This window comes from Colobus angolensis, unplaced genomic scaffold (assembly GCF_000951035.1).
Source record: "Colobus angolensis palliatus isolate OR3802 unplaced genomic scaffold, Cang.pa_1.0 Scaffold241, whole genome shotgun sequence".
In the NCBI taxonomy this organism is placed as follows: domain Eukaryota; kingdom Metazoa; phylum Chordata; class Mammalia; order Primates; family Cercopithecidae; genus Colobus; species Colobus angolensis.
In genome coordinates this window covers 3,380,212-3,407,557 of record NW_012115611.1, presented here as the reverse complement: position 1 = coordinate 3,407,557, position 27,346 = coordinate 3,380,212, and the positions used below count along the sequence as shown (strand labels likewise).

Below are 27,346 nucleotides of genomic sequence, written 5' to 3'. Positions count from 1 at the left end.
CAACCGCCACCCTGCAGCCCCGAGGGGCCCGGCGTCTGCCTCCGCACAGCCGGCCGCAATCGGCCGGCCACAGGGCCGTAACCAGCCCGCTCCCACCCGGGACCCACCGGAACTGCAACCCGGGGCAACCTGGAGGAGACGCCGGGCTCCGAACAAAGGCGACAGCAGGGATAGGGGGGCCGGTCGTGGATTCCCAACCCGAGAGGCGACGATGCGACGGCTACTCACAGGAATATGTTTACTCATTGAAGATTGTGGCCTAATCATACAGCCGGTCCCGAGGCGGCGGCGACACAAGCGGTGGTGGCGGCTGCAGGGCAGGAGGCGGCGGTGGTCGTGGCGGAGCGACGGTGGTGGCGATGCAGGCGGCGGCGGGGGCACCAGACTCTACCATGCAGTGAGCGGCTCCGAGCAGAGCGCGTAGCCGAGCCGGCCCGCAGCCGAAGGAGCCAATACACGCGCCGAGGCGCCCTTGCGTCACAAGCCCTCCCCTTTATAACCGGTGCGACGTGCAACCCTCCAGCCACCAATCGCGGCCTGGAACCGCGGGCCGGGAGACTACAGGCGGGGGCGGAGACCCGCCCCCCGCAGACGTCACTCCGCGGCGGCCGCCGCCGGTGTGAACCGGTTGATGAATGGCTAAGCGCCGAACCGGAGCATCCCCCGGGCGGGGGAGGGAAGGGGCTGCAGGGAGGACTCCGGGATGCAGGAAGCCTGAGGTTAAGAAGGGGTGGGAGCGAGAGAGATTCCGATCTATCGACTGGAAGGACTCCTGCTGCAAACCACGTTTCTCATAATTAAAACCAGCCAGGAGTGCACACATGTCACATGAGGAGACTCGAAGTTTGCCTGAATCGTAAAATGCAATCCCTCTAGGGCTGGAACCGCGTCTCAGTGTCGACCCTATTTTCTACTTAACCACGGTCATCTTTGCCAGTGGTTTACCTTGGCACCTGGGTCCCGAGTGCATTCGTCATCAAATAATATTTATGTCGCACGACCGCTGTACCCGGTGACTCAACACCTTGCATGCCACGGCCTTAGGCTTGGTCAAGATGAATTCTTGTCCCTGGGGGCGCTTTCAAGCGGGGAGAAACTTACCTTCGCAAAACTTAATGCTATAGAAGATGGGGAGAGTATCTTTCGATGCAGACGAAGCCCTGTGCTCCCTATATTCTTTTTTTTGATCACGCCTCTGTACTACGTACGCGTGCAACTGCAGTTGGCTCAATTGTGGCATTTCGAAATCACATGCATCCTTTGTACTGCTGCTCACTTGATATGTTGTCTCAGATAATGAAAGGTTAGGAAGTGCTTAAAGAAAGTGTTTTGAGAAATTAAGAATCTTCGGTTTTGTCAAGCACTGATGTAATTCTTTGCGTCAAAGCTAAAGCTCTTCTTTATGTTCGTTTTTTAATGTTCGTTGTCAGTCCTCTTTTACTGACTTCATTATTTAAGCCCCTAAGAAGTAAAGTCTTATCGCAGTTCTGTGCCATACAAGGGCAACTCTGTTATTTATAATCTGAAAACCCTTTCTCCTCAGCTCTGGGGAAGGAGTAAACAGGACCTTTACCTGCTTTTGAACAACTCAGTTTTCCACTAACACTGAAGCCTTTTGTTTGTTATTTTCACCGAGTATGAGATTGGAGAGGTCTTTAGGGATCAAATTTTGTCCTCTCTCAGTGCGCTGCAGCATCCTAGGATTTATTTAGAGACTCTGGTTGTATAGTTATTCAACTTCCTTAACACTGTAAGTAAAATAAAAACTTTCAAAAAACAAAAAATCCTGGGCCAGACTTTCAAAGGAACAAAAACGAATCGTCATTTTGAAGAAAATGACTCACCTAGGACACATTTTAATCCATTAAAATCAAGAGAAACTAGCACACTTGAGAAATATGTCCCTTTACAAATAAATGATTTTTAAAAGTAAAGACTTTAAAATCTTAAATTCTAAAAAAATATAGAAAGCTTAAAAAAAAATCTTGGGTGGTAGGGGCAAAGCTAAGCAGGCTGGAGAACTCAAGTGAAAAAAAGGGACAGATTTCATCATATATAAGAACTAAAAACTTTTATATGGCAAAAGGCTTTTGACAAATGTTAATTTCACACTGGGAGAAAATATTGGTGATACTTCATGGATAGGGTTAATATAAAAAGCTTGGCCAATGTATATAATAGTGTAGTTAAAAAGCACATATTCAGCCACTCTTACTCCAAAAGTTGGTAAACACACATAATTGGAATAGTGAAACTTTTTCATGTAATGGCATTTCAAAAAATACATTTGGTGGGACAAGATATAAACTCAGCAAATGATTAACAGAGCCAAATCTGTGTTAGCCAATTTTCTTGTAGAACTTGTGATACAAGTTGTGAGCCTTGTGATCCACAGATCCTGTAATTACCACAAGCAGTGCTGACACGAAGTATCCAGTCAACTATGCTCATCAAGTTCTAAAACCTCTCAAATTCTCAACTGGCCTGGGGGTCTTAGCTTCTCACGATGAAAGTAATATATTTAAAGGATGAAAAAATAAGGCTTTTGCTGTTGAGAGAAATGACGCACTTTATTTTATTTTATGTATTTATTTGAGATGGAGTCTTGCTCTGTTGCCCAGGTTGGAGTTGAGTGTCACGATCTTGGCTCACTGCAACCTCAGCCTCCTGGGTTCCAGCGATTCTCCTGCCTCAGCCTCCCAAGTAGCTGGGATTACAGCCACCTGCCACCACACCTGGCTAATTTGTTTGTACTTTTAGAAAACCCCATGTTGACTAGGTTGGTTTTGAACTCCTGACCTCAAGAGATCTGCCTGCCTCAGCCTTCCAAAGGAAAGGACACATTTTAAACAAGACGTAAGTGTGGTCTTGCTGACCAGTCCATTAAATGCTCCTGCTTCTTTGTCAGCTGCCATTGTGGTTCACTGCTATGCTGAGGATGTCTGCTGTATTTAGTTTAATACTTTTAAGCTGCAAATTCTTGGAGAACAGTAGAACATCCCAACAGTGGTCAGGAGACTTCTGTGATTTGAGGACTCACTAACCCTTGCAGACTTGCACTCAGAGCATTAGCACCTGTACTTTTTTAAAGTGGGTCTCTAACAAACTGGAAAATAGTGCTTTCAGACATCAAAAAGTGAGAAAACACCTCTAAAAGTCAGTGCTTACTCTGAGCTCCAGGAGAAGCTCTAATATAGAGGATTTTCCCTCCTGCTAAACAAGATTCTCGGCTGGAAGTTACTTCTCTCAGCAAAACATGTGTCCTTGACCTCATCACGGTAGGCAGGACTTTCTACTGACAATTTAAAACATAAGAGCCAACGGCTGGGAAATAAGACTAGAAGAATATTATAAGGAGGTTGAGTGTAGTGGCATACAGGCTTATGCCTGCTATCCCAGCACTTTGGGAGAACAAGGTGGGTGGATCACTTGAGGTTAGGAGTTCAAGACCAGCCTGGTCAACATGGTGAAATCCCATCTCTACTAAAAATACAAAAAATTAGCTGGGCATGGTGGCAGGCACCTCTAATCCCAGTTACTTGGGAGGCTGGGGAAGGAGACTCACTGGAGGGTCGGGAGGCAGAGACAGCATTGAGCTGAGATAGTGGCACTGCACTCCAGCCTGGGAGACAGAGTGAGACTTCATTTCAAAAAAAGAATATTATAAGGAATATTTTTATGGAAGATGAGAAAGACTGCAGAAGGCAAGAGTGCAGAGGAAGACTGGCAAATCTTGATGAAGAAGAACAGAGAAATCTTTATCAGAACAGCAGATCTAGTAAACATTGATTCCATTTATACCAAGTTTACAAAAGGAGTGAAGGATTCCTTGATTTTCAGTCTTCTCAGATTGGTTGGGGCTACAAGGAAGTCTGATAAAAACATTTAATATAGCAAGAGTAATATCATTGCAATAATAGATTAAATGGGACAATACCAACCTAGAAAAAGACACTAGATTGCAAGATATAATGACAGTCTAGCAAATATACTTAATAGAGGCAAATACCCCAATGGGCCATAATCTAGTAAGTGTCTGGATACTAGTGCAGAGGTTAAGTTCCCATACCCATATTTAACAAGAGTCCTAAAAATTCAAGTATGCCATGGCTCCTGTCAGCATTGTTAAAGTTTATTTCCCTCTTGCTGTTTTAGAACAGTCTATTTTATATCCAATTAATTTTCTTATATGATTATTAAAATAAATATGTAGTATACAGGCATGCCTTCATTTATTGTGCTTTGCAAATACTGTTTTTTTTTTAACAAAATGATGGTTTGTGACAGCTTTTTGTCAAGCAAGTCTATCAGAGCCATTTTTCCAATAACATGTATTCATTCATGTTCTCTGTGTTACATCTTGGTAATTCTCCCAATATTTCAAACTTTTAAATTATTATTACATCTATTATGTCAACTTGTGAACAGTGATCTATTGGAATTGTTTTGGGCCACCACAAACTGTACCCATTTAAGATGGCAAACTTTTTCGATAAATGTATATATTCTGACGACTCCGCTGATCGGCCAGTCCCTCAGCGAGACACGGCAATACTGAATTTAGGCCAATTAATAACCCTACAATGGCCTCTAAGTGTTCAAGTGAAAGGAAGAGTCATTCATCTCTCACTTTAAATCAAAGCTAAAAATGATTAAGCTGAGCAAGGCAAGTTGAAAGCAGAGATAGGCTGAAAACTAGGCCTCATTCCCAAAACAGTCAAGTTGTGAATGCCAAGGAAAAGCTCTTGAAGGAAATTAAAAGTGCTACTCCAGTGAACACAGGAATGATAAGAAAGTGAAACAGTCTCATTGTTGATAAGGAGAAAGTTTTAGAGTTCAGCATTCTCTTAAGTCAAAGCCTACTCCAGAGCAAGGCCTTAACTCTCCTCATTTTTATGAAGGCTGAGAGAGGTTAGGAAGTTGTAGAAGAAAAGTTTGAAGATAGCAGAGGTGGGTTCATGAGGTTTAAGAGTAGAAGCCCTCTCCCTAACATAAAAATGAAAGGTGAAGCAGTAAGTGCTGATGGAGAAGCTGCAGCAAGTTATTGAGAAGATTTAGCCAAGAACATTGATGAAGGTGGCTACACTAATTAACAGATCTTCAATGTAGACAAAACAGTCTTATATTGGAAGAAGATGCTATCCAGGACTTTCATAGCTATAGAAGTCAATGCTTGGCTTCAAAGCTTTGGAGGACAGGCAATTCTCTTGTTAGGGGCTGATGTGGCTGATAACTTTAAGTTGAAGCAGATGCTCATTTACCATTCTGAAAATCCTAGGACCCTTAAAAATTATGCTAAATCTACTCTGCTGTGCTCTATAAATGGAAGAACAAAATCTGCTTGACAGCACATCTGTTTAGCATGGCTCACTAAATATTTTAAGTCCACTGTTGAGACCTACTGATAAAACATGATTTATTAAAAATACTATTGCTTGTTGACAATGCACATGGTCATTGAAGGGCTCTAATTGAGATGTATGAGGAGATTAATGTTGTTTTCATGCCTGCTAACACAGCATCCATTCTGCAACCCAGAGATCAAGGATTAATTTTGACTTTCAGGTTTTAATATTTAAGTACATTTCATAAGGTTATAAGTTGCCATAGATGGTCATTCCGCTGATGGATCTAAGCAAAGTAAACCAAAAACATTCTGGAAAGGATTCTAGATGCCATTAAGAACATTCATGAGAGGAGGTAAAAATATCAGCATGAACAAGAGTTTGAAAGAAGTTAACTCCAACTCTCATGGATGACCTTGAAGGGGTTCAAGACTTCAGTGGAGGAAATCACTACAGGTATGGTGGAAATAGCAAGATAATTTGAGTTAGAAACAGAGTCTGAAGAGGTGACTAAATTGCTGCAATCTTATGATCAAACTTGAATGAATGAGGAGTTGCTTCTTATGGAGGAGAAAAGAGAGTGTTTCTTGAGATAGAATCTACCGCTGGTGAAGATGCCGTGAGCATTGTTGAAATGATAAAGAATTTAGAATATCACATAAACTTAGCTGATAAAGCAGTGGGCGAGTTTTAAGAGGACTGACTACAACTTTGAAAGGAGTTCTCTTGTGCATAAAATACTATCAAACAGCACTGCCTGCTACAGATAAATTTTTTGTGAAGAGTCATCAATGCAGCAAACTCCAGTGTCTTATTTTAAAAAATTGCCACAGCCACCTTAACCTTCAGCGACTACCTCCCTGATCAGTCAGCTGCCATCATCATTGAGGCAGGATTTTCCAACAGCAAAGATTATGACTTGCTGAAGGCTCAGATGATTGTTAGCATTTCTTAGCAAAAGTATTTCTTTTTTTTTTTTTGAGACGGAGTCTCGCTCTGTTGCCCAGGCTGGAGTGCAGTGGCACGATCTCGGCTCTGCAAACTCCGCCTCCCGGGTTTACGCCATTCTCCTGCCTCAGCCTCCCCAGTAGCTGCGACTACAGGTGCCTGCCACCTCGCAAGGCTAGTTTTATTGTATTTTTTTTTAGTAGAGATGAGGTTTCACCGTGTTAGCCAGGATGGTCTCAATCTCCTGACCTCGTGATTCGCCCGTCTCGGCCTCCCAAAGTGCTGGGATTACAGGCTTGAGCCACCGCGCCCGGCCAAAAGTATTTTTAAATTAAGGTATTGTAGGGTACCCGTTTCCCCCACTTCCTTTCTGTGTCCTGACCAAAATCACAGTGACCCACCAGCTATAGCCATAGGTTTTCCTCAGCTGGCTTGAACCCAAACCAGCTTGAACTTTCCCAGGCACTGATAATAGTATCTAGGTTTACTGGAAAGAAACTGACCCCGACCCTGAGCCAAATTCCTTAAATTTTCATGTAAACTGCATCACCTCACCCCCTGACTACAGACTTATGTGGGTAAAACAACACTTTTCTCTTGCTGTCCATCACAATGATACATTGCAACACCCTGCAAGTTCCTTTAATAAATGTTTTGGACTGATCACTCTGGCATTTGGAGCTTCTTTCATTGAAACCTCAAACCAGTCCTGTCTCCAAATGGTTTGGGGTACTCTCTTGCAGGAATTCTCCTGCTGCTGCTTTTAAGGCAACTCCAGCTATGGGTTCAGTGGGACAAAACAGGTATGTACATTTTTTAGACATAGTGCTATGCACACTTAACAGACAACAAAATAGTGTAAATGGGAAACAAAAAAATGCATGTGGCTTCCTTTATTGTAATATTTGTTTTATTGTGGTGGTCTGGAGCTGAACTTGCAATATCTCCAAGGTATGCCTATGCGTGAATCTCTATGAACATATAATTTGCACTGCTTAAATTTTATTCAAAACTAAAACATGCTCTATGTTAAAAAGTGACTTAATATTCTTCCTTAAGACATTGATTTAAAGTTTCATCAAAAGTCTTTCGAATAAGTTTTGATGAATAATCAAAGCGCTGTAGCAGTGCTACATCCTAATTTCAGTGGGAATTTTAGACACAGAAATTTCCAATGAGCAAATAAACTTGTCACAACAAGCCTTTTAAGGAATCTGGCCTAAAGACAAAGTCCAAAGGTCAATAGCTGCCTGTGGGCTACTGTGTTTTGTTCAGAGTCAGATATATAGAAACAGTCACCCACCTAGGAGGGTACTACAGATGTAAATGTACCCTTAAGAAATGAATCCTGCTGGATCAGAAGTAACATCTTATCAAGTCATCAAATCAAACCATTTGAGGTAATATTTTTTCTGTAAAATTGATTAAGGCAGTTTTGAACAATTTTTTTAAAGTCTATTTTAAGAAACAATTCTCTTGAATCAATCTCTATTAGGCCCATTCTCTGTCCCTTATTTTTCATGTCTAATTGTAATCAATCTAAATATAAACCTGAAAGTTGCCTAGGTAGTCTCCAAATCAAATGAGAATGTGTATTCACATTCGTAATTCTGCCGCTTAATATAGTATTTACTTCTGTAGGAGCTTAGTATGCATGTTAAGGACTTAGTATGCGTATTAAGATGTAGGCAACACAGTCAGACCCTGTCTCTACAAAAGGAAAAAAAAATTATCTGGGCATGATGGTGCATTCCTGTAGATGTAGCTCTCTGGGAGGTTGAGGTGGGAGGATTGCTTGAACCCAGGAGTTTGGGGCTGCAGTGAGCTGTGATCATGCCACTGCACTCCATCTGGGGCAACAGACCAAAGATTCTCTCTCTCAAGGAAAAACAAAAAAGAAATGATGGACAGATTGATTAGTAAGAGAATACTTTTCATTTGCATGCTGAAAGTCACCATTTCCTTGGGGCACTGAATAAAGGATTTATTATGAATCTATAAATAACTCATGACTGATTTGCCTACTGGTACCTGGAGGAATCTGGTTTGAGAAGACTCTTCTTATTTTAGCAAATTTGGTGAAATTTCTGTTGCTGTTCTATAGCCTGAATAAAAATCATTTGGGAATTGAAAATCAGGAAGGCCACAGTCTCCATGTGATTGTTTAGAACATGTTGAATTATGCCACAGTCTGAACTGAGGCAAAAATAGCTTAGGAAAGGAGAATTTAATCTGGCTAGAGAAAGGGAATGGAGTATAAATAAATTTTAAAGGTTGGATATGCATGCTATGGCAAAGCTGTCACTTGACAGGTTTAATTTACAGAGTTGGCATTTAGGCTGCAGATAATCCAGACAGACACTGACCTAAGCAGCATTACTGGGGCAGGCCTTACATAAGGAGAAATGTTGTTGAACAATTTCCTGCAAGCATAATAATATTTATTTAACAAAAGCTACAATAGTCATGCTTTTTTCCTATCCTGACACAGTTGCTTTTTAACTAGGGATGTTCAACAAACATTGCCATCTTCGTGTATTTCTATAGCTCCATTCATGGTTGGAAGATAATGAACAAAAGAGAAAATGAGTATAGAAGCCTTTGGAAATTTTTTTTTTTTTTTTTTGAGACAGAGTCTCGCTCTGTTACCCAGGCTGGAGTGTGCAATGGCACGATCTTGGCTAACTGCAACCTCCATCTCCCGGGTTCAAGTGATTCTCCTGCCTCAGTCTCCCAAGCAGCTAGGATTACAGGCACCTGCCACCACACTCGGCTAATTTTTGTATTTTCAGTAGAGAAGGGGTTTCTCCATGTTGGCCAGGCTGGTCTCGAACTCCTGACCTCAAGTGATCTGCCTGCCTTGGCCTCCCAAAGTGCTGGGATTACAAGCGTGAGCCATCATTAAATATAGTTGTCCTATAATGTATTTCTTTAATCCTCAGACATATTAATGCACATAATAAATACTCAACCACTATTTATTTGGATTCTATCATATTATTTTCCCACATAAAATTCTATTAGGGCATCCCATTCCCAGTTTGTCTAAGTTTTCTTTGCAGGGTTCTTAGTCTCTCAATCCCATTAACAATGGTGTTCACTAGAGTTTTGTCCTAGGGCCTCCTGGACTCACTTCCACTTTCCTTGGGGTTTTCACCTACATCCACAGCTGTGGCTGTCAACCTTCCCTCCTTCCCCAGCACATATGTGTTAAATGCCTAGCATATGCCAGCCACTCTGCTATCTTATGAAAAACATAAACATGTTTTCTGCCCCAGTGAAATTTATATACAGTTGAGGAAAGAGAGAAAATAACAAGTAAATAAGCATAGAATATATTTATAATCTGTGCTGTGAAGGAGGTCAACAGAATGACTGGGGTGACTTACTTTAGACAGTGAAGTCTGGGGTGGTGTCTCCCAGGAGATCCAGATCTAAATGATGAGAGTGAATCACAAAAAGAGGGGGAGGAAGAGAGATATTTTTGGTGGAGGAAATGACAACACAAAATTTCAGGTGGGAGTTTGGTGGTACTCAAGGAGTTGGAAGACCTGAGGGACTGCAGCAATACAAGCGAAGGAAATAAGCCCAGCATCTAGCAGGGACTGGATCATGCAGGACCTTGCAGGCCATGGAAAGAATTTGGATTTATTTCACTGACAGTGAATCACACCACATATCAGGAAATGTGTTTTAAGAAAATTGTTTTTCTGTTCTGTGGAGAATGGATTGGAGAAGGCCCTAGAGTAGAATGATTTTAACAGGGTGCAACACTTGAGATTTCCTCCCTTGTCAAATGGAAGACAATGTTGTTGTTGACTATGATCAGGACAGTGGAGTCAGAGAAAGTGGAGAGATTAGAAATACAGAAATGCAATGGAGAAGATTTACATCACAAAATGCCCCACTGCCTCCAAACTGTTGTCAAAGGCCAGAGATATAAAGCCATGATTTTGAGCCTATTTTATGTTGTGGTGCTGAATGTATAGGCACACTGATGAAAAGTTCCATAATTTCACATTTTCATTAGCAATATGTTTGTAAGGAATAAACCAGAAACTTAAAATAAATAAAGGCACTCAAATTATACTTAGAGAAAGACACTATTTCTGAGGGTTTTGAGAATACAGCAGCGGGACTCCTAAAAACTGTGTATTTAGGTTTTAAGAGAACAATTAAACTCCTGATAGATTACTATAATGGCACGTATAGCTCAAATTTATTGTGCTCTTATTGTTTTCCAAGCTATGTGCTAAACACATATTTGCACTGTTTTGTTGAATTTGTTAGAATATTCAGACTCTGAGATAGAAATTAGTTAAAAAATCAACTCATAGTGAGTGATATCACTTAAAGTATCTATATAATGAAATACTTTTCAGATATTAAAAGTATCTTGGTGGCTCACGCCTGTAATCCCAGCACTTTGGGAGGCCAAGACAGTTGGATCACTTGAGGTCAGGAGTTGGAGACCAGCCTGACCAACACGGAGAAACACTGTCTCTGTCTCTACTAGAAATACAAAATTAGCTGGCTGTGGTGGATGGTGCCTGTAATCCCAGCTACTCGGGAGGCTGAGGCACGAGAATCACTTGAACCCAGACCACACCATTGCACTCCAGTCTGGGAAACAAGAGCAAAACTCCGTCTCAAAAAAAAAAAAAAAAAAAAAAAAACTTAATGTCTTTAACATATAATTAAATAATTGTAATATTAAATAAAAAGAAACAACACTATGAAAAAGAGAAAGAAATAAACTAAAATGTTAACAGGTAATAACTGACATTTAAATACTTTATGGGTGTCACTGGGTGATATAATGATGAACAATTTTTTATTTGTAATTTCCTATATTTTGTAATTTTTTCCCAAAAATGTTGCTCTTACAGTTGGGGAAAAAAAGATTTCAGATAAATGCTCAAAGAGGTTGCACTGATAGGTCTGTAGCCTTATTGTGCTTTCTGCAGCAGAGATAGAAACACCATCTTATCCTAACCTGACAGCAATTGTCAAAAACATTATAACCACTTTCATTGTGATTCCATGTTCTTGGATAGTTAATCTGATTATAATTTACTTTCAATGTGTATTTATTAGCCATCAAATGTGAGAATATAATGCCCAACCAGTGAGAAGCTCCCTGGGAACTTAAAGTTGTTTATATATCATGCTTGTGGCTATAAACCAAGAAATTGCCTCTAAACGTTTGGAAACATCTAAAACCCAAGGTGACTTGGGTATAACCTAAAGGAGGCTGCCCTGGAATGTGATTGTAAGCGAAACAAAATCAATTTTATTTTATCTGCCCAGAGGAAGATTGTGAGAACAGAAGGAAGATGATGACTGGCTACACGGAGGAGAAAGGTCTAAAGATTTGAAGGTTGTCAGTGTTTATCAGGCACTGTCTAGGGAAGAGGCATTGAATCTGTACTAAACATGCTGGTTGTTGTAGAAATATACCTTATTTTAGGATAGTATTAATAACATTGACTGACATTTATTGAGTGCTTACTATGTGTTGGCTACTGTATTAAGCACTATATTAATCCTTTCATAAATCTCTCCAGATTGATATTATCCCCATTATCAAAATCAGGACATGCAGCCTCAGAAAGCTTAGGGTCATACAAGTATTATGTGATGCAGCTGGAATTCAAATTCCAGTGGCTTAACTGTAAGAGTCCCTGCTTCCATTACTCTGTTAGGCTGCACTCATGGCCTTGAAATATCCCTTAAGGTTATTTACTTTCTTATTCTCTGGTTCTTTGCTAAACAAACAAGCTGTCAATTATTAATTTGGCTTCCTACATGTTCTGATCCTGTAAAGGAATTATTCCATTACAAATGCACTGGCATTTGGGCTTATATGTCATCCTTCCATGAGTTTAGTAAAAGTGAATCATAAAATATGATTACGCAATACTTTACTGAAAATCTGCCCTTCCTTTTCATTCTGATGGCTATTTCAACAGAAGTTGTTCCCTAGACTAATGCTACTCCCACTGTAGTCTGTGAACTGGTGCCAATCTACGAACTGATCTGAGAGGAGATAAGCATAGAAATCAAGAGCAAGCATTTAAAAACTTTTACAGCAATTTGACAGGGTAACTTTATTTCCATCGAACTTAATTTCAAAAATTAGGCTTTGTGGCCGGGTGCGGTGGCTCACACCTGTAATCCTAGCACTATGGGAGGCCGAGGAGGGCAGATCACCTGAGGTCAGGAGTTAGAGACCAGGCTGGTCAACATGGCAAAAACCCATCTTTACTTAAAAAAATATACACAAATTAGTAGGCCATGGTGGCACATGCCTGTAATGCCAGCTCGGGTGGCTGAGGCAGGAGAATCACTTCAACTTGGGAGGCAGAGGTTGCAGTGAGCCTAGATGGTGTGCACTGCTTTCCAGCCTGGGCAACAGAATGAGACTCTGTCTCAAGAGAAAAAAAAAAAAAGGCTTTGTGTTTTGTTTTTTACTTTTCACTTCTTTTTTTTTTTTTTTTTTTTTTTTTTTTTTTTTTTGAGACGGAGTCTTGCTCTTGTCATCCAGGCTGGAGTGCAATGGTGTGATCTCAGTTCACTGCAACCTCTGCTGCCTGGATTCAAGTGATTCTCCTGCCTCAAGGCTGATTTTTTGTATTTTTAGTAGAGACGGGGTTACCCCATGTTTGCCAGGCTGGTATTTTTCACTTTTCAAGTAATTTGTTTTTATTGGGAGGCACTATTGTAAATGATGAAAACTATGGAAATTGGTTAGATGTGTTATGAAGTACATTACCATGAGGTACCTTCCTTAGTCTTTCATGGATGAGGCCACTCCCTAATCTTTGACAATAGTATATATTCTTGGTATGTCCATCCTGGGTTGCTGTTGTCAAGAAAAAACACCATTCTGGCCAGGCACGGTGGATCACCCCTGTAATTCCAGTACTTTGGGAGGCTGAGGCAGGAGGATTGCTTGAGCCCAGGAGTTCGAAACCAGCCTGGGCAAACCTGCCTCAGACTCCCAAAGTGCTAGTATTACACGCATGAGCCACCATGTCTGGCTGTGAAATTCATTTTTTTTTCTTTTATGAGATGGAGTCTCATTCTGTCACCCAGGTTGGAGTGCTGTGGCATGATCTTGGCTCACTACAACCTCTGCTTCCTGGGTTCCAGTGATTCTTCTGCCTCAGCCTCCTGAGTAGCTGGGACTACAGGCATACACCACCATGCCTGGCTAACTTTTGTATTTTTAGTAGAGACGGGGTTTCACCATGTCGGCCAGGATGGTCTCCATCTCCTGATTTCATGATCCGCCCACCTCGGCCTCCCAAAGTGCTGGGATTACAGGTGTGAGCCACTGCGCCTGGCCATGAAATTCATTTTTTAAACCAAATGATTTTTTCTTTGCTGCTATTTAAGCCATTTTTCTTTTATTTAGTGTCCATTGTGAAAAGTAAATTTTCTGTTTTTACAAGTAAGGATGGAAATAAAACTGTCAAATAACTTTATACACTATCACTTCCCCTAATAACTCCACTGAAGTCCCTGCTGTTTACAGGTATCATTATATTATGATCATTTTAATTAATGTAGAACAGCTTTAATGATCTTTGTTACAAGGGAGTATTTATAAGATATATTTTTCTTCATTAGCATGTTATTTGTAAATGTGAACTGATTTTGGTGAAGTTAAACTTGTTAATTTCCCACTAATGGACATGGTGAACATCAGTGATTCATCTCTCCAGTGTTCTTTTGACTGATAAGGGGAGCAAAGTGAGCAAAATGATCTATCCTTCATGCCTCCATACAGTCAAGCGATTCTTATGGCCTTTGATGTGTCCTGTTTAAAGCTATTCACCCTTCAACATTTATTCAGTGCTTACTATGTGCAGGCACTGTAATAGACACTTTAGGAGCATTATATAAGTCTTACGACAATCCTACTTGACAGATGAGGAAACTCATTCCATGTCTTTATTTCTTTCTTGAAACTCTCTTGTTTTGCCTATATTTATGGGGGCCCCTGGGATGGCCTGTCTTCCTCTGCCTCGCTGCTCTATAGGTGTTGGTATTTTAAAGAATATTTCCTATTCTTTCTCTGCCATTCTCATACACTTTACAGTTTCAGACTTACTTAGAGGACTTATTTGGTCTCAACTTCCAAACATTCAGTGATGACTCTAAGATGTGCTTCCAGTAAAGTCTTCTCTTCTGAGCTCTGGATGTATATATATTTCCATGGGATGAACTGAGGCACCTCATATTCAACATGGCTTAGACTGAGTCAATAATCTCTCTTCCCCCATGAGACCTGTTCATCTTACTGTTACCATGAGACAATGACTGGAAACTTTGACCCTCAGGTGCTCAAGCCACAGACATGGCAGTCTTACTAGATTCCTCCCTTTTCTTCCTTTCTGTCTGACTGGTTACCACATTCTATTGAGACTGGAGAGCAGTGGCTCAGAAACTGTCCCCCTCCTTCCAATTTTTTTACTGTCAAAAGCATTATTTGTTCATTTGCTGCTTCTTTCCTTCCCTGTTTCCTTCTCTCCTCTATCCCTCCCTCCTTCCCCCTTTTACTTCCTTCCACAATATTTTCTGAGTGGTACTTCAATAACTTAATTCAATGACTTGTCTTGTCCCATCTAATCCAGTAGTTGGGCGCGGTGGCTCACGCCTGTAATCCCAGCACTTTGGGAGGCCGAGGCGGGTGGATCACAAAGTCAGGAGACCAGCCTGGCCAATATGGTGAAACCCCGTCTCTACTAAAAATACAAAAATTAGCTGGGAGTGGTGGTGGGTGCCTGTAGTCCCAGCAGGAGAATCGCTTGAACCCAGGAGGTGGAGTTTGCAGTGAGCCGAGATTACACCACTGCACTCTAGCCTGGGTGACAGGTCTCAAAAAAAAAAAAAAAAGAAAAAAGCATATGTTCAGCGTCATTTTGAAAAATGCATATCTGATCTTGCTGTCCTCTTTCTCAAAATCCTTCAATGATCCTACACTGACTTTTAGACAAAGTCCAAACTCTTTTGCAAGATGTTTAAATATTTAAGACTCTTCAAGATCATGACTGCCTTATAGCCCTACCTCCTGCTCCACTCCATTATGCTTTCTAGATGTTTGAAACCAATCGTGATTTCTAACATATATGTCACACTTTCTCAGACCTCCATGGCTTTGTATTTGCAATTCCTTGTACCTGGAATGTTCTCTTGCTACTTCCCTTAAAACCTAATGTTAATTTTAATTTTTATGAAATGTAGTTTCACTCTGTAGCCCAGGCTAGAGTGCAGTGGTACGATCTCGACTCATTTCAACTTTCATTCATATATATGTGTGTGTGTGTGTGTGTGTGTATATATATATATATATATATATATGGAGCGATTCTCGTGCCTCAGTCTCCTGAGTAGCTGGGATTACAGGCACACACACTACACCAGATAAGTTTTGTGTTTTTAGTAGAGACAGGGTTTCACCATGTTGGCCAGGCTGGTCTCAAACTCCTGACCTCAGGTGATCCATCTGCATTGACCTCCCAAAGTTCTGGGGTTACAGGCATGAGCTGCCATGCCCACACCTAATATTAATTTTTAAATTAAATTTTCCTGATTTCCTCATCAACACAGATATTCCATTCCCTGTACTTCCATTGTACCTTGCAAATACCTCTGCTGCAGCATTCATCGCATGATGATAATCATTTTTTAAACATCATCTATCTCCCTCATACCTTTTGAAGATCCAAGGCAGAGGCTGTGTTCTGTTAATTTCCCTGTGTTTAACACAGTGCTTGGCACATAATAAGTATTCAATAAGAAACTAGCATATTTTATGCTATTATTGTTTCATGCTTAATTTCAGGATGTTTGGATGACTCTGCTAGTGTTTGATAGAAAACAGAAACCCTGAGAAATAGGATCTGGCAGCAGACAATGAGATTAGAGGATGAAATCAAGAAGTGATGATGATAACAGATGGGTTTATCTTCGATAGTATCACCTAAGTGCTACAGATTGTTTACTAATTTCTGCTTGTCATATTTGGGCATTTCTTGTAAAAGCCGATTAACAACTCACTTTTACGTTATTGTTTAGAATAATCATACTTTTTATTCTTTGAAATGAATAACAAGAAGTGACAAGCAGTATCAGTGACTCAGGAATAAATTATTGATGTAGTACAGATTCACCCAAAGCGATAGTGACATGCTGATCTCTTTGGCAAAGCCTTTGCTCAGAGAATTTTAGACTTAACTTCCCCTGTGGTATCAACCTCCCATTATGCATGATGAGGCATACAGAAACCATGCCCTGAGAAAATACCTAACAAGGCACACCTAGGGCAAGTTTGCTGTAATATCTTTAAGTTGTTTTATTAGGCAGAGCATAGTGGCTCAATGCCTGTAATCCCAGCACTTTGGGAGGCCAAGATGGCAGAATCACTTGAGCCCAGGAGCTTGAGACCAGCCTGGGCAACATAGTGAGACCTCATCTCTACTATATATATATGTGTATATATATATATATACACACACACACACACACACACACACACACACACACACACAGGCAAGGAAAAAAAAAGCCAGGTTTAGTGGTATATACCTGTATTTCTAGCTACTCTGGAGGCTGAGACAGGAGGAAGCCTTGAGCTGTGATTGTGGCATTGCACCCCAGTCTGGGCAACAAAGCAAGAGCCTGTCTCAAAATAAATAAATCACAGTAAAAAAAATTTTTTAATTAAGAAAATAAATTGTTTTCTTGTATTAGAGTGATTAGATTTTTAGATTTGCAAAACGTGAACTTGAAAACTGGAGTAACTTTTTGGAAATTTAGGGAAAATATTTCTATTATCTTTATTGTGTTATACCAAAGAAAGGGTGAATAATATTAAAGTTTAATTGAGGCCAAGTACAGTGGCTCACTCCTGTAATCTCACCACTTTGGGAGGCTGAGGCAGGAAAATCACTTGAGGCCAGGAGTTCGCCAGCCTGGCCAACATAGTGAAAGCCTGTCTCTACTAAAAATGCAAAACTTAGCTGGGTGTTCTGGTACACACCTATAATCCCAGCTATTTGGGAGGCTGAGGCAGGAGAATTGCTTGAACCGGGGAGGCAGAGGTTGCAGTGAACTGGGATCACACCATTGCACTCCAGTCTGGGTGACAGAGTGAGACTCTGTCTCAAAAAAAAAAAAAAAGTTTAATTGAGAAGTGAATTGTATATGTTCTGTTGACTAGTGGGTAATCTATACATAAATTGAAATTACTGACCAATCAGTGGTATTGATAAAGAGCTTATTTAAGAACAGATTTTACAATACAGAGGGCCCTCTACTTATGATGATTCAACTTTTATGATTGTCTCACTTTTGCCGTGGCTGTACTGAGATATTAAATGCATTTTCAACTTAAAATATTCTTTGACTTAAGATGGGTTTATTAGGACATAACCCAATTGTAAGTTGTCAAGAAGCATCTGTATTTACAATAGTTTTCCTTCAATTGCATCCTTTTTGGGAAAAGAAAGACTGGTAGGTGGCTACTGTACTTACAGGACTTCACTCAGTATGGCAAATATCCTGTGATAGTCACACCCTAATTAGGCTTTTATTCTGCAACCATGCACACAATTTATGATACTATGAAAACCATTAGAAATGACCCTTAAGGTTCTTAGTTTTTAAAAATTCTTGGCTTCTACATAGTTATCTTTTATTTTAAAATGGTTTTCATCTTTGCAAAGCACTGTAACTACATAACCCAGCCTTTCTACCTGCAATGGTCATTGTAAAAGGAAATTGTGAAATGTTTACATCTACATGCCTTTTTGGAGGAGCTGAGATTTAAAAAGCTGTTAGAGTGATGAAAGGCAGCAAATGCAGTATGGTGCTGGGGAATAAAGTTTTTCTAAACGTAAGATGAACGAATTTTAGAGCCATGCAAAGGTAGAGCTGGAAAGGCCTGGAAGATCCTCCAATTACACCTCAGGGAAAAAAGCTCTGGAAGGATAAGTGACTCGCCCTATCCAAGTGCTCACAGAAAGTGGCATTTATCTCAGAGCCAACGGGAGGTCCTCATAACAGAAATGAACCTTGCATTTCCATGCAATTTAACTCCTCAAATGATTTCCCTTTTATTATCTGATTGCACCTCTTCCTGACTCTAACACTGCATCGGGAGGAGCTATCCCGTTTTACTTAAAAAGAGATTAGAATTCACCGAGTAAATGAGCCACTCAAAACTTAAAACTGGGCCAGGCATTATGGATGATGCCTGTGTTACTGGCACTTTGGGAGGTGGAGGCAGGGGGATCACTTGAGGTCAGGAGTTTGAGACCAGCCTGGTCAACATGGTGAAACCCCAGCTCTATACAAAAAATACAAAAATTATCTGGGTGTGGTGGTACATGCCTGTAATCCCAGTTACTTAGGAGGCTGAGGTGGGAGGATCACTTGAGCCAGGGAGGCGGAGCTTGCAGTGAACTGAGATCCTGCCACTGCACTCCAACCTGGGTGACAGAGCTAGACCATATCTGAAAACAAAAAGAAAACAAAACGAAAAACTGAAAACTGAACTCCCAGACTCATTGTTCCTTTCATAAAATTGGGATCCATGGGTCTATTAATTAATATACAAATTTCTCTGAGGCTGTGGCCTCCAAGCCCTTTAGAGGCACTTGAGATGATTTCGATTCACAAGGTGGGGTCTGTGAATCCTAAAATCTCCCAGGTACTGTTGCTGTCAGGTAGCTCATCATTGCTAGACAGAGTGGATGTATGCCTTTGGTAATACAAAGTTGATATGCCATTCAGGGAGACAAAATCCTCCATAACTACTGCAATAGGCACAGAGATTTTTTGTGATGCCAAGAACTATGATAGCAGCAGCAGCTACGCTGGCAGTAGTAATACTTCCCGGTAACCCAGGCCTCATGTCATTTATACAAATGGATGACTGTAGACGCTGGAGAAAGGGAGATACTTTTTGGGCATCAGGAATTTCAAGGATTTTCCTTCCTATTAGTCTAGATCTAATCTAATGACTGTGACAAGAATATTGAATGGTTAAATATTCTAATTTCCAGTGAACTCTCCAAAGGTCCTTGTTTCATTCTAAAAATCTGTTTCAATCCTCTAATGATGGAAACGTTTGCCCTGGAAAGTCGTGTACCTCTACTCAGGGCAGCCTCTAAAGATCTACAGAATCCATTTTCTTTGCTGAGCCAACTAGATCTTCTTTGAAGAAGAAAGGGTCAATTAGCACTATTCTTATATTACCAGAAATGAACAGCAATTGTTTTGGGAGTGGAAAGATGAAAATAAAAGGAGGTATGAATCTTCTAGGAATACATGGAATAATTGCTGCTTTGCTTGGCTGTGTTCTGATATCAACCACATGTTAACAGAAACCATACCATGTGATTCAGAACTTCCGGCATTGACGCTAAAAACACAATTGTCTCCTTGTATGATTCTGATATAATTTCTGTGAAAATCTACTATACACCAGCATTGCCTAAGAGGTGGATATACAAACATAAATAAGAGTAAGATTGTCCCCAAAAGTGACCCATATGTAAACAGTGACAATACAGCTTGATAAATTGTTCCTTTTTCTGAGACAGTTTCACTCTGTCACCCAGGCTAGATGTGATGTCAGCTCACTGCAACCTCTACCTCCCCGGTTCAAGCTACTCTCATGCCTCAGCCTCCCCAGTAGCTGGGACTGCAGGCCACCACATCTGTCTAATTTTTGTATTTTTCGTAGAGATGGGGTTTCACCATGTTGGCCAGGCTGGTCTTGAACTCCTGACCTCAAGTAATCTGCCCACCTTGGCCTCCCAAAGTGCTGGGATTATAGGCGTGAGCCACCGCACCTGGCCTAAATTATGTAATAGATGTTCCTTACTGTGTGCTATGGGAAGACTGAGGAGAGATACCTAATTCGGCCTGGAAGGTTGTAATGTGGCAGTGGAAGTAAAGCCCTTGAAACAGTCTTCTAAGGATTTGGGACTTCAGTCTAGAAGAAAGTGTATGGTCAAGTTTTGGACAAGATACTCCCAGTATTATGATAAAAGAACATGAATAGAATGCTTTTCATATGCTTTGAGGTTTAAGAGAGACCAGAAGCTTGACAAGAATAGAGAAAATTTCTACTGTAATGGAATATACTTAAAAAAAACTGCAAAACTAAATTATAACTAAATACACTTCTGGTGAGGATTGTAAAGTCTTTTTATTGCCTCTGAGAGGAGGCTACCATCTGTTACTTTGAATATTTGTGCTTTCAGTCTTCTGAATTTTTTAAAATTTAAATTAAAGCACTGAATTACTCCTCCCCTCCCCAGATATAGTCAATGTCTGTGGAAATTTCTAGATTGGTAATTGGAAATTTTTAGGTGTGGTTATAAGCCTCTTAAAATAAGGCCAACTGATACTACTAACTTTGATGCCCTGCTATTTTTCTTTCGTATTTTCTGTTTTAAACAACTGTAGTCATAACCTTTTGAATAACCTGAGTCAACTACATTAATTGTACTCCATTATAATTATAATCCCAGGCTGGGCAATGGTTTTGTTTAGTTTGGTTATGTTCATGACACAATTTCCTCTTCCTTTCTCCTCTCCTACAATCCGGTGAATCTTAAATCATAATTTACCTTTCCTGCCTCTATACACAGATACTAAATTCCAACTCCCCCAACCTAATCAGTGATAATACAATAAATTCTTTATCAGGAACGTACACATTCCTTAGCTGTCATTCATTAGTTAGAACATCAAGATCTAAATATGTGCTAATGTCCAGGGAAAGCTGACAAATTTAGCAACACTAAGACACTAAAATAGCTATACTGCATGACAGGATACCAAACTGGCTTTCATTAACCTGTCTTGGCCAAGAAGAACTTTATTTTTAGGCCACCCATGTAACTGGTTATTTATAAGGAGGAAGCACATTGACCTTTGGCTTTCACTACTGAAACATACAGTCATGGAGACCAAAATTGTGTGTGAAAATCATTCAGTGACCACAGGAGATTCTACCTGAACCTAAGTCGCCAACAGCATCCTGTTACTTTATGGCCCTGAAGCATGGTTTCGGGTACAAAATTTCAGCCTTGTATTAAAAGCAGAGCTTTGACATCAACAGATTACATTAGACTAAGCTGTATCACACAATTACTGAGGACTTATTTGATGACGCAAAATTTGTAGTTCAAAGTTGAATAGTATACTTTGGAGGAAAAAATGGTTTGAATACAATCGACATACACAGATATACATTCTCTCTACTACTTTGCAATTTTGGTGACAAGTTAAATACAGTTCTGGTACATCTGTATGAAGACTCTTGTGCAACTACCTACAGCATAGCTCCCAAGAATATTCATTTAAAAAAGGTTATGATCATAAAACAATGTTAGAAATAATGAACTTAGTATGATAGAGTCCTAGTTTTGAAACAAAATATTTGTATATGGAAAAAGAGCATGGAAAGAAATATGTGAAAATGTGTATAGTGACTATTTGTGAAATCAGTATGAATTGTGGATGTTTTATTTTCTATTTTCTATTTTTTGTTGTTGTTGTCCAAATTACCCACAGCGGCTGGGTGCAGTGGCTCATGCCTGTAATCCCAGCACTTTAAGAGGCCGAGACAGGGGGATCACCTGAGGTCAGGAATTTGAGACCAGCCTGGCCAACATGGTGAAACTTTGCCTCTACTAAAAATACAAAACTAGCCAGGCGTGGTGGCGCATGCCTGTAGTCCCAGCTACTTGGGAGCCTGAGGCAGGAGAATCACTTGAACCTGGAAGGCAGAGGTTGCAGCGAGCAGAGATTGAGCCACTGTACTCCAGCCTGGGCAACAGTGGGAGACTCCATCTCCAAACAATAACAACAAATTACCCATAGTGGCTTGTAATACTTTCATAAATAAAAAAACCTATCAACAGTTTCCAAAAGGTCCAGGTAATTATGGTCAAGCATGTATGATTAGATTCTCAAAGCAAAAATAAAGATTATTTAAAAAAAAAGTATGGGACTGGGCACAGTGACTTATGCATGTAATCCAAACACTTTGGGAGGCCGAGGCAGGCGGATCACCTGAGGTCAGGAGTTTGAGACTGGCCCGGCCAACATGGTGAAATCCCTGTCTTTACTAAAAACAAAAAATTAGATGGGCATGGTGGCAGGTGCCTGTAATCCCAGCTACTCAGAGGCTGGGGCAGGGAGAATTGCTTGAACCCAGGAGGTGAAGCCTACAGTGAGCTGAGATCATGCCACCGCACTCCAGCCTGGGCAACAGAGGGAGAACCTGTCTCAATTCAAAAACAAGCAAAAAAACAAACCAAAACCCAATATCACTATGGAAATGTTTAAAAACAAACCTCCTATTCACATATGCACTCCAACCAAGGCTCGAGGAGCTCTTACAGGCCCTTTATCATGAAAGCTCGTGTGGCCTACTCACCCCTCGATGTAGCAGTGTTCTTTCTTCAGGCAGAGTCGTCTGAAGAACACTTCAACCTTTGTAGCTTCACCCTCAGGTAGAGTCGTCTGAAGAATGCTTCAACCTTTACAGTTTCACTCTCAGCTCACCAAATGGTGACCCAAGCCTCTTGCAACTCCTTTTATACTCCAGAAAGAGAGGGGGGCCACACCTTTTCTTCCCTGGTTGATTACATTATCTCTGATTAATCCCATCATCTTTTTTTCACACTGCCGTTACTTGCAATCCAGGGAGGGGCTCATGAAGCATTTTGTTTTGAATCTATTATGTAGATTAAAAAACCAGTCACTGAGGGTTATCTAGTGTGGCTCACGTTTCTCAGTTTTAAAGTTTTTCTTTCAATATTTTCATTTGTTTAAACTTTTCAAATTGACACATAATAATTGCACATATTATGGAGTACATAGTGATGTGATACATATAACCTATAGTGATTAATTAGATCAGAGTAGCATATCCATCATCTCAAGCATTTATCACTTTTTTATGTTGTGTACATTCAATATCCTCCTTCTGGCAATTTGAAACTGAATATTATTGTTAACTACAGGCATCTTACAATGCTACAGAACACTATAATTTATTCCTATGTAGTTGTAATTTTGTATTCTTTAACAAATCTCTCCCTATTTTCCTCTTCCCTCTACCCTTCCAAGCCTCTAGTATACCCTGTTCTAGTTTTTACTTCTATAAGATCAACAATTTTTTTTTTAGCTTCTACATATGAGTGAGAACATTCTGTGTTTAACTTTCTGTTCCTGACTTATTTCACTTAACATAATGTCCTCCAGTTCTATCCATGTTACTGCCAATGACAGGATTCCATTTTTCTGGGGATAAAGAGTATTCCATTGTGTACATATACTACATAAAGGTTTTCTTTCTTTCTTTTTTTTTTTTAAAAAAAAACTTCAAATCTTGTCAATATTTTATCATCTTTAAAAATAAATCAGGCTCTCTCCTCCTGCCAAAAGGAAAGAAGGCCAAGGGGAAGAAGGTGGCTCCAGCCCTGCTATCATGAAGAAGCAGGAGGTTAAGAAAGTGGTGAATCCCCTGTTTGAGAAACAGCCTAAGAATTTTGACATTGGATAGGACATTCAGCCCAAAAGAGACCTCACCGGCTTTATGAAATGGCCCCGCTCTATCAGGTTGCGGCGGCGGAGAGCCATCCTCTCTAAGGGACTGAAAGTGCCTCCTGCAATTAACTAGTTCACTCAGGCCCTGGACCGCCAAACAACTACTCAGCTACTTCAACTGGCCCACAAGTACAGATCAGAGACAAAGCAAAAGAAGAAACAGAGGGTGTTGGCCCTGGCCAAAAAGAAAACTGCTGGAAAAGGGGACATCCCCACTAAGAGACCACCTTCGAGCAGGAGTTAACACCGTCACCACCTTGGTAGAGAACAAGAAAGCTCAGCTGGTGGTGATTGCACACGATGTGGATCCCATCGAGCTGGTTGTCTTCTTGCCTGGCCTGTGTGGTAAAATGGGGGTTCCTTACTGCATTACCAAGGGGAAGGCAAGACTGGGCCGTCTAGTCCACAGGAAGACCTGTTCCACTGTCGCCTTCACACAAGTTAACTCAAAGACAAAGACGCTTTGGCTAAGCTACTGGAAGCTATCAGGACGGATTACAATGACAGATTAAATGAGATCCACCATCACTGGGGAGGCAATGTCCTGGGTCCCAAGTCTGTGGCTTGCATCGGCAAGCTTGAAAAGGCAAAAGCTAAAGAACTTGCCACTAAGCTGGGTTAAATGTACACTGTTGAGTTTTCTGTACATAAAAATAATTAAAATAATACAAATTTTCCTTCAAAAATTAAATCAGGGTTGTGTTTACATTAACTTAATAAACCTTTTCTGAACTTCTACCGTGTACCCCGGTACTCTGGGCTGTGCTTGGAGAGAGGAATAGAAGGAAAAACAGGACATGGTCACAGGCTCTACACAGCTCACAGGCTGCTACGATGGAGACAAACAAAAAACTGAGCGCACCTATGTAGGAATGTGGCATAAGGATATGTAAATACTGCTGTGAGTAGCGAACACTTTAGAGTGCTTGCCTGGTGCCATTCTAGGCCTGTTCTACATATCAATTCATTTTATCCTCACAACAAACCTATGAGGTAGATCTTGTGATTTTCTTTACATTGCAGATGAGGAAACTGAGGTGCAGAAATGTTATGTCACATAGCAAATAATTTGAATCTGGATTCAAAGCCTGACTTCAGATTATAACAGACAAATCACAGTAATGCAGAAGAAAGTGCTATAGTAGGGAAAATAAGAAGTGCTAAGGGAAATCAGAGAGGGTCATCTAATTGAGACCTAGGATTCAAAAAAGGCTTTCATGAAGAGGTTACGACCTCAGAGCTGAGTTGTGGCAGAATAGTGGGTTTTGGAATATGGGGGATGTGGGCAGGAAAGAAACAGGGAATGCCTAGAGGGAATGAAACAAGTTCCTGATTGTGAAAGAATTTATATTCCATACTAGGGAATATGAAATGATGAGATAATGGGGAACTTTAAAGGCTTTTAAGCAAGAAAACCTTAAATCAAATTTGTGATTTTTAAATAAATGTTGGAGAGAGCAAGAACAAAGGCAGAGAAATAAATTTGGGGTCTGTGTAGCATTAAAAAATCCTCCCCTGGCTGGGCAAGGAGGCAGATGCCTGTAATCTCAGCACTTTGGGAGGCTGAAGCAGGTGGATCACTCGAGGTCAGGAGTTTGAGACCAGCCTGGCCAACATGGTGAAATCCTATCCCTACTAAAAATACAAAAATTAGCCAGCATGTTGGCACACACCTATAGTCCCAGCTACGTAGGAGGCTGAGACAGGAGAATCACTGACCCCTGGGAGGCGCAGGTTGCCGTGAGCTGAGATCGCACCATTGCACTCCAGTCTCGGTGACACAAGAAGACTCCATCACACACATGCAAAAAAAAAAAAAAAAAAAAAAAAAATCCCCCTTACTAGCCTTAAACTTCTGAACTCCCGAAAGGCATTCTCTTAAGTGTGATTAATCTTATTATATCTGAGAAGGGCAGAGCCAAAATGGTGCCTGTGAAAGGAGAATGCTCAAATAAACTTTTGATGGGAAATAAGTGAAAACCATCTATCACTACTTTAATCCACAACTTTTTAGAAAAGAATGTTTTCTCAACTTTTTAAAGGTGTAAAGCGTAATTGACAAAAATTAAATATATTTATGGTTTACTGTGTGCTGCTTATATATATATATATATACACACACACACACACATACACATTGTGAAATAAAGCTATTTAACGTATCCATCACCTTACATAATTTTTTTGAGATGAGAAAATTTAAGATCTAATCTATTCAAAATTTTCATGTGTGTAACACATTATTATTAACTATAGTCACTATACTGGGTAACAGATCTCCAGAACTTATTCATCCTAACTGAAAGGTTGTACTCTATACTTTTTTTTCTTTTTTTGAGACGGAGTTTCACTTTTGTTGCCCAGGCTGGAGTACAGTGGTACGATCTCAACTCACTGCAACCTCCGCCTCCCCGGTTTTAGCAATTCTTCTGCCTCAGCCTCCCAAGTAGCTGGGATTACAGGCATGTATCACCATGCTCGGCTAATTTTTATGTATTTAGTGGAGATGGGATTTCACTATGTTGATCAGGTTGGTCTTGGACTCCTGACCTCAAGTGATCCACCTGCCTTGGCCTCCCAAAGTTCTGGGATTACATGCACGAGCCACCGTGCCTGGCCAAATGTTGTACTTTTTACCCAACATCTCCTGATTTTCCCCCAACCCTCAGACCCTGGCAACTACCATTCTATTCTCTGCTTCTATGATTTTCACTTTTTTAGATTTCACATAAGAGATCATAGAGTCTTTCTGTGCCTGGTTTAATTCACTTAGCAAAATGTCCTCCAGGTTCATTCATGTCATAGCAAAGAACAGTATTCTTTTGTAAGGTTAAATTCTATTCCTATGTGTGTGTGTATATATACTGCATATACACATAATGTATATGACTTTCTTTATCCACGTTTTAAAATCTACATTTTCTTTATTTGTTGACTATTGTGAATGATGCTGCAATGATCAAGGGAGGGAAGATGTCTCTTCAACATACTGATTTCATATCATTTGGATATATACCCAGAAGTGGGATTGCAGGATCACATAATAGTTCTATTTTTAATATTTTTAAAACTCTGAAACTACTTTCTGGATATTCTTGTTTTAAGAAAATGAGTAAATATATTTTGAATAACAGAACCAGGTTTCTTTTTATTTTTCTTTCCTTTCTTTTTTTCTTTCTTCTTAGAGCCAGGTTTCTCACTGCTAGAGAAAAGTAGATACAAATATGGAACATGGGAAAGCTAGAATGAATCTTGGAGTGTTAGATTGCATTTTGAGCATGTCTAATAATATTCAGATTTTGGTTCCTAAATACTATTTTCCCCTAAAAGGAAACAGGCCTTATTGAGAAATGACTGGTTCCAGGGCTGGATCAGGAAAAGTATAAGACAAGACTGGAAATTCCTTCCTT

The 27,346-nt window shown here is 40.3% G+C and overlaps 1 protein-coding gene across 2 annotated transcripts in view; it reads right to left on the bottom strand.

The window, feature by feature from the left end:
- The window catches only part of PTP4A1 (protein tyrosine phosphatase type IVA, member 1), a 61,129-nt gene that overhangs the window by 10,475 nt on the left and 23,308 nt on the right, over positions 1–27,346 (bottom strand). Inside the window, exon 1 of one of the 2 annotated variants that reach the window (XM_011945632.1) lies at positions 229–932. The exons of the other annotated variant lie outside the window; for it this stretch is intronic. The gene's annotated coding sequence lies outside the window, so the exon portion shown is untranslated. Of the gene's footprint in view, positions 1–228; positions 933–27,346 lie in introns of those variants that run through there. 2 annotated transcript variants of the gene reach the window in all.